Source organism: Ziziphus jujuba, chromosome 7 (genome assembly GCF_031755915.1).
Source record: "Ziziphus jujuba cultivar Dongzao chromosome 7, ASM3175591v1".
NCBI classification, from domain to species: domain Eukaryota; kingdom Viridiplantae; phylum Streptophyta; class Magnoliopsida; order Rosales; family Rhamnaceae; genus Ziziphus; species Ziziphus jujuba.
The window spans coordinates 24196230-24203916 of NC_083385.1; positions in this window are offsets into that span (position 1 = coordinate 24196230).

The window sequence follows — 7687 nt, forward strand, 5'->3', positions numbered from 1 at the left end:
AAAGGTACTTCTTTATACTCTAGACTTAAATTGTTTCCAGGTAAATTAAGATCAAGATGGAGTGGACCATATGAGATTGTACAAAATTTTCTAAGTGGAGCAATTGAAATCACCAAATCGGGGCATGAAAGTTTTAAGGTGAATGGGCAGCGATTGAAGCCATATTAGGAAGGTGGAGTGCTTGAGACTAGCCTCTACTTGGATTATCTTAATTAAGTTAAAGGGAGGAGTCAAGCTAATGACTTTAAACAAGCGCTCTTGGGAGGCAACCCAAGTTTCTTTCTTTACCTTATATTTATCCATTTATTTTGGTTGTTTTTAGTTGTTTTCTTGTTTTAGGATGTTTTGATGCGTGTTATTTGAATTCTTGAAAGGTTTTAAGATGTTTAGGTGCAAAAGAGCAAAAGATGAATGTTGAGAATTTCAAGTCTAAAGCTAGGTTTTTAGAGTATAACCACCTTGAATATGCATTGGAGTACATCAACTTGCATGGATACATGCCCTTCTTTTTGGCCGCATGGTGTGTAGGGAAAATGCAATATGTAGGTTTTTCCCAAGTTTTCATATTACGAGGAACATTCCATGTCTTCATGGGGGAGTATTCTTTACCTTTTATTTACTTTTGCTTTATTTTATGTTTTTCACAATGAGGACATTGTTCATTTTAAGTTTGGAGGTGAAAAGCATGCTTTGCATCTTTTAAATATTGTCTTTTAAGTGTTTTTATTAGTTTTCAAACATGTTAGTTTTAGTTTTTATTTTCCTTCATTATAAAAAAAAAAAAAAAACAAATTTGCTTTTGTGGTGTTTTTCTTTAGTACATTATTGAGCCAATGATAAGACCATGATTGAAAATAAATTGGTTTTTAGATGATGGATTTGTTTTTGTGTATGCTTAAATGCTTGAAGTTATATTCACATATTGTTACTTTCAATAAATTTTGAGCACATAATCAATAATGCATAATTTAGATTGTGTTTTGAAGAAGGTTTGCATGAATTAGAGTACTTTATTATTAATAGAAATCTAGAACTTGCTTGATTATTGCTTGAGGCGAAATCCTAGGTGAATGCATTATTAGGAACATGATTTAGGCCATCTTTGTTTACGTTTGAGCCTTTCAAGCCTACCTAAACATTATTCTCCACTAGTAATTTACACAAAAATGCATACTAGAGCCAAATTCACCAAATACTTAACCTCCAAACTTTTGTTTTTTCTTTTTTTTTTCATTTTTTTCTTTTTCAACACTCAAACAAGCTCACAAGCATATATTCATATCAATTCAATTAAAGGTCTCTTTGTAGTGTGTTCAAGGTAGGAAAAAGAAATTTAAGGCTCAAAAAGGGTAAGTAAATGTGCTTTAATGAAGAAAAGGCTCTAACACATCTTTATGCATCCTAAAGGCTCAAATAAGGTACTAGTGGAAGATAATGTATTAGGTTGGCTTGAAAGGTTCAAACTTAAACAAAGATGGCCTAAATCATGTTCTTAGTAATGCATTCACCTAGGATTTCGCCTCAAGCAATAATCAAGCAAGTTCTAGAGTTCAATTAATAATAAAGTACTCGAATTCATGCAAACCTTCTTCAAAACACAATCTAAATTATGCATTATTGATTATGTGCTCAAAATTTATTGAAAGTAACAATATGTGAATATAAATTCAAGCATTTAGGCATACACAAAAACAAATCCATCATCTAAAAACCAATTTATTTTCAATCATAGTCTTATCATTGGCTCATTAAAGTACTAAAGAAAACACCACAAAAACAATTTTTTTTTTTTAATAATGAAGGAAAATAAAAACTAAAACTAACATTTTTGAAAACTTATAAAAACACTTAAATGGACAAGATTTAAAAGATGCAAAGCATGCTTTTCACCCCCAAACTTAAAATGAACAATGTCCTCATTGTGAAAAACATAAAATAAAGCAAAAGTAAATAAAAGGTAAAGAATACTCCCCTTTGAAGACATGGAATGTTCCTTGTAATGTGAAAACTTGGGAAAAACCTACATGTTGCATTTTCCCTACACACCATGCGGCCAAAAAGAAGGGCATGTATCCATACAATTTGATGTACTCCAATGCATATTCAAGGTGGTTATACTCCAAAAACCTAACTTTAGACTTGAAATTCTCAACATTCGTCTTTTGCTCTTTTACACCTAAACATCTTAAAACCTTGCAAAAACTCAAACAAAACACATCAAAACAACCTAAAAACAAGAAAACCACTAAAAACAACTAAAACAAATAGATAAATATAAGGTAAAGAAAGAAATTTGGGTTGCCTCCCAAGAGCGCTTGTTTAAAGTCATTAGCTTGACTCCTCCCTTTAACTTAATTAAGATCATCCAAGTAGAGGCTAGTCTCAAGCACTCCACCTTCATAATATGGCTTCAACCGCTGCCCATTCACCTTAAAACTTTCATGTCCCGGTTTGGTGATTTCAATTGCTCCACTTGGAAAAATTTGTACAATATCATATGGTCCACTCCATCTTGATCTTAATTTACCTGGAAACAATTTAAGTCTAGAGTTATAAAGAAGTACCTTTTGTCCAACATGAAAGTTCCTCTTTTTAATCATCTTGTCGTGCCATCTCTTTGTCTTTTCTTTGTAAATCTTTGCATTCTCGAAAGCATCCATCCTAAATTCTTCAAGTTCATCCAATTGCAATAGCCTATTCTTGCCCACAGCCTCTTGATCAAAATTGAGAAACTTGGTTGCCCAATATGCTTTATGCTCCAATTCCACGGGAAGATGACCAAAGTGCATCATCTAGCTTATACGGAGAAGTACCAATGGGGGTCTTGTAGGCGGTCCGGTATGCCCAAAGTGCATCATCTAGCTTTAAGCTCCAATCCTTTCTTGAAGCATTGACCGTCTTCTCCAAAATCCTCTTTATTTCCCTGTTTGAAATTTCTACTTGCCCACTAGTTTGTGGGTGGTAAGGGGTAGCAATTTTATGCCTAACACCATATTTAGCAAGAAGGGATTCAAATTGTTTGTTACAAAAATGAGTGCCACCATCACTAATGATTGCTCGGGGTGTACCAAATCTAGTAAAAATGTATTTTTTTAAAAATTTCACTACAACTCGTGCATCATTAGTAGGTAGTGCACTAGCTTCAACCCATTTAGAAACATAATCCACAGCAACCAAAATATATTTATTACCACAAGAAGAAGGAAAAGGACCCATGAAATCAATACCCCAAACATCAAACAATTCTACCTCAAGGATATTCTTCAAAGGCATCTCATTCTTCCTTGATATGTTCCCGGTTCTCTGGCACCTATCACACCCTTGCACATAAATATTAGTATCTTTAAACATAGATGGCCAATAAAATCCAGAGTTTAAAATTTTTGCTATGGTTTTTCTAGTCCCAAAATGCCCCCCATACTCACTAGAATGACAACTTTTAATAATGGACATTGTCTCTTCTCTAGCAACACACCTCCTAATTATACCATCGGCACACTTCTTAAAAAGATAGGGGTCATCCCAAAAGTAATACCTACTTTCCTTAAGAAACTTATGCTTTTCATATGGTTTTTCCAAACTAGGCGGCATAACATTAGTAACCAAATAATTAACAATGTCAGCATACCAAGGTACATCAAACATACCATCAACCTTAAACACTTTCTCATCTGGAAAACACTCTTCTATATCTCTTTCTTCTTTTTCCTCACTTAATTCCAACCTAGACAAGTGATCAGCTACTAGGTTTTCTACTCCTTTTTTATCCAAAATTTCTAAGTCAAACTCTTGAAGTAACAAAACCCATCTAATTAACCTAGGTTTAGACTCTTTCTTACTCATGAGGTACTTAATTGCACTATGATCGGTATAGACAATGGTCTTAGAACCTAACAAATATGCTCTAAACTTATCAAAAGCAAAGACAATGGCAAGCATCTCTTTCTCAGTAGTAGCATAATTAAGTTGAGCATCATTCAAAGTTCTAGAAGCATAATAAATAACATGCAGTTTTTTATCTTTCCTTTGTCCCAAAACAGCTCCTATAGCATAATCACTAGCATCACACATAATTTCAAAAGGTAAATTCCAATTAGGAGTACACATAATGGGAGCACATATTAATTTTTCTTTCAAAAGATTAAAAGCATGCATGCATTCATCATCAAAAACAAAGGGAACATCTTTATTCAACAAGTTACAAAGAGGTTTAGTTATCTTGGAAAAATCCTTAATAAATCTCCTATAAAAGCCCGCATGCCCAAGAAAACTCCTAATACCTTTTATTGAAGTCGGTGGAGGCAATTTCTCTATAACTTCTATTTTAGCTTTATCTACCTCAATTCCCCTTTTAGAAATCTTATGACCTAAAACTATGCCCTCTTGAACCATAAAGTGACATTTTTCCCAATTAAGCACAAGATTCGTTTCTTTACACCTTAGAAGAACCCTAGATAAATTTTGCAAGCAAGAGGTAAAAGAATCACCAAATACACTAAAATCATCCATAAAGATTTCAATGATATCTTCTACCATATCCGAAAAGATGGACATCATACACCTTTGAAAGGTTGCAGGTGCATTGCATAAACCAAAAGGCATCCTTCTATAGGCAAAAGTTCCATAAGGACAGGTAAAAGTAGTCTTTTCTTGATCATCAGGGGCAATAGCTATTTAATTGTAACCGCTATAACCATCTAGAAAACAATAATATTCCTTACCGGCTAACCTTTCTAACATTTGATCAATGAATGGCAAAGGAAAATGGTCTTTTCTAGTGGCCTTATTAAGCTTCCTATAATCAATACACACTCTCCACCCAGTAACTAACCTAGTAGGAATAAGCTCACTCTTATCATTCTCTTGCACAGTCATCCCACCTTTCTTAGGAACTACTTGAATAGGACTTACCCAATTACTATCCGAAATAGGATAGATAATCCCGGCATCTAAAAGCTTTAAAATCTCACCATGAACCACTTTCTTAAGATTAGGATTAAGCCTCCTTTGATGTTCTACAGTCGATTTATGGTCTTCCTCCATAAGTATTTTGTGCATACAAATAGAGGGGCTAATACCCTTAATATCAGCTATAGTCCAACCTAGTGCAGTTTTATGTTCTCTTAAAACTTCTAAAAGTTTGGCTTCTTGGTCCTCACTAAGGGCGGATGAAATTATTACCGGAAGGGTATTATTAAATCCTAGAAAAGCATACTTTAAATGACTAGGTAGTGGCTTCAAATCAATTATAGGTGGGTGCTCCACACTCGGTATCTTTCTAGGTCCACTCTCACCTAAATCCTCAAACTTTCCAACATAATCTACCTCACAGTGGGTGGTTATATCTATGATGTTACACTCTTGTTTTTCTTCTTCTGTACATGGTCCAAATAACTCACTCAATCCTAAGGGATCTAAATTACTTTCCTTTGCCATATCATTTACCAATTCATCACATGCATCAACAAGAAAGCAGCAAGAAATTTCATCAAGATTAGGAAATTTAACAACATTAGGGATTTGAAAACTTACCTCCTCATTGAGTACTCTAAGGGTTACTTGCCTTTGTTGTACATCAATTAGGGCACGTCCGGTTGCAAGAAATGGTCTTCCAAGAATGATTGGAATGTTGTCATCTTCCTCCATATCAAGTATCACAAAGTCTACAGGGAATATGAACTTGTTTACTTTTACAAGTACATCCTCCAATATTCCCCTTGGCCTTTTTATGCTTCGATCTGCCATTTGAAGAGTCACTGTGGTAGGCTTCACATCTCCCACTCCAAGCTTCCTGTAAATGCTATATGGCATCAAATTAATGCTAGCACCTAAATCACAAAGAGCCATAAAATTATAATGTCCAATGTTACACGGGATATCAAAGCTTCCTGGATCTTTTAACTTGGGTGGAATCCTATGGTGTAACCTAGCACTACTCTCCTCACTCAAAGCTACTAACTCATAATTCTCCCACCTCCTCTTGTTTGACAATATCTCCTTCAAAAACTTAACATAGGAAGGCATTTGTTCTAAGGCATCTATGAAAGGGATATTTACATGCAATTGCTTGAATACATCAAGAAACTTTTTAAATTGATTATCTAACTTTGCATTCTTAAACCTAGATGGGAAAGGTGGAGGTGGGGTTTTCTTGTAGGCTTGATTCTTCTCCTCATTTTCGTTGTGCTTGTCAATAGATTTGGTTAGGTAAGGTGCTGGTTCAACTTTCTTTGATCCAGTTGGTGAGTTCTCGGCCTCTCTTACATGTGGCGGTATGTACTTTGTTGGTGGAGACTTCATGGCATCACTTAAACCTTCATCTTTTCTCCTATAAGCCTCATTATGCTCCACATTTGATTTTGAGTTGTCATGTGTGACCAAGTGTGATGTTGAGTCTATAGGGCTCTCTTCATCTTCATCATCAAGAATTACCATCCCTTTGTCACTTTTTTTAGGCCCGGCTACTTGCTTTCCACTTCTTAATGTAATGGCTTGAACCTGCTCCTTTGGGTTCTTCTCCGTTTGGCTTGGCAAAGTTCCTTGACTTCTTTGGAATTGAGTTGCTAATTGACCTATTTGGTTCTCCAAGCTTTTGATTGCAGCCATTTGGTTGTTGAACATTTGACTATGGTTTGTCAATTGTTGCTCAGTTCTCTGCATGAAAGAATTAGTATTATTAGATAACTGTTACAAGGATTGTTCAAGTGAAGAACAATAAAAAGGAGAAAAAGGATATTGAAATTGAAGTTAAAATAAGAAAAGAAGTTCTAATAAAGAAACGAATTTTACAAGTAATTTATTCATTGATATTTAATTTTAGCTTTCTTTCTTTGATTTATTATATCCTATCCTTTTCTTTCTTTAGCCTTATCCATTAGCCTTAACAATAGAAACCATGAAGTCCTAATGATTTAAGGTGGTGCATTAACCTACATTAGTGGAGAGTGATAATTAAGTCAAGCATATGGTAGTTCATACGTTATTATCAATCTCTAATTCTTGTAAATTTATTCAAATGCATGATATTAAATGCATAAAGATGTATTAGAGGCTTTTGTTGATTAAACCACATTTAATTACCCTTTTTGAGCCTTAAATTTCTTTTTTCTACCTTGAACATACTATAAAGAGAGCTTTAATTGAATTGATATGAATATATGCTTGTGACCTTGTTTGAATGTTGAAAAACCAAAAAAAAACAAAAAAACAAAAAACAAAACAAAAAAAAAATGAAAAGTGAAGTTTGGAGTTTAAGTATTTGGTGAATTTGGCTTTAGCATGTATTTTTGTATAAGTTGGAGGTTTGAATGTGTAATAAGAAGAAAAATGAGTTTGGGGCTTTAGTGAAAAATTAAAGAAAAGAAAAGAAAAAACAATTGAAAAAAATATATATATGATGTGAAAAAGAAGAAAAAATATTATATAATGAAAAGGAGAAATAGGAGATTTGTGAGTTTATATTGAAGTGAAAAGAAGAAAAGAAGTTCTAAGAAAGAAAAAAATTTTACAAGTAATTTATTCATTGACATTTAATTTTGGATTTCTTTCTTTGATTTATTATATCCTATCATTTTCTTTCTTTTAGCCATATCAATTAGCCTTAACAATAAAAGCCATGAAGTCCTAATGATTTAAACTGGTGCAATAGCCTACATTAGTAGATAGTGATAATTAAGTCAAGCATATG